The sequence below is a fragment of the Triticum aestivum genome, chromosome 3A, assembly GCF_018294505.1.
Source record: "Triticum aestivum cultivar Chinese Spring chromosome 3A, IWGSC CS RefSeq v2.1, whole genome shotgun sequence".
Classification (NCBI taxonomy): Eukaryota; Viridiplantae; Streptophyta; class Magnoliopsida; order Poales; family Poaceae; genus Triticum; species Triticum aestivum.
Window position 1 is genome coordinate 93,492,178 of NC_057800.1, and position 806 is coordinate 93,492,983.

Consider the following 806-nt stretch of genomic DNA (forward strand, 5'->3'; position numbering starts at 1 on the left):
GATAATATGGGCGGATGTGGGCCCCCATCGCTGCCAGTTCCCACCGAGGGAATGAGCGTCTCCATGGAGGAGGATAACCGGGGGAGGAAAAGGACTGCTTCCAAGGATCCGGAAGCCGAGGCCTCCGAATGGGAGAAGAAGTCTCCCATAGAGGGTCTTGCCTCGGGGGATGCTTTTGCCGCACAAAGTCCGCGGGGGGATCAGCCCTCCAACGAGTCGTAAGTGATCCAAAAAATACTTTAATAGTGAAGGTATACTGTCTTTCTTCTGAGAAAATAACCGCCGCATATATCTTGCAGTTCGGGCCTTAGCCCCTGTCAGCTGAGCTCGTCTTCGGGGGATCTTCTTCCAGAGATGGTGGAGAGCGAAATGCCTCCCCCGGACTCCTCCGCTCAAGAAGCGGGCGACCCCGAAGTGTCGTCACGGAGGGCCTCTCCGGATATGGTGAGGCCAGAAGATAATCCCATAGACCCCCGAAGTCCCCAGCATCCGGCTCCCGAAGAGAGCAAACAAAAGAGTCCGGCACCGTCTGGTATGCGGTCGGACGTTCTGAGGGAGCTGGTGGGGCGAGCGGCCATCTCAGAAGAACAGCGTACGCTGATGGGTATGATGGAGAGAATTTCGTCCGCCGAAAGCGGATTACATGAAGCCTTTATAAGTCTACTGACAGGCTTTGAGGTACGTGAGATAATATGTGATAGTACCGCACATGTTAGGTGTGCCCTGTGTAGATAGTAGCCCCTGAGACTCTGATTGTCGTTGATAACAACGACGAACAGAGGATCATAGTCCCAGGCAATAACCAG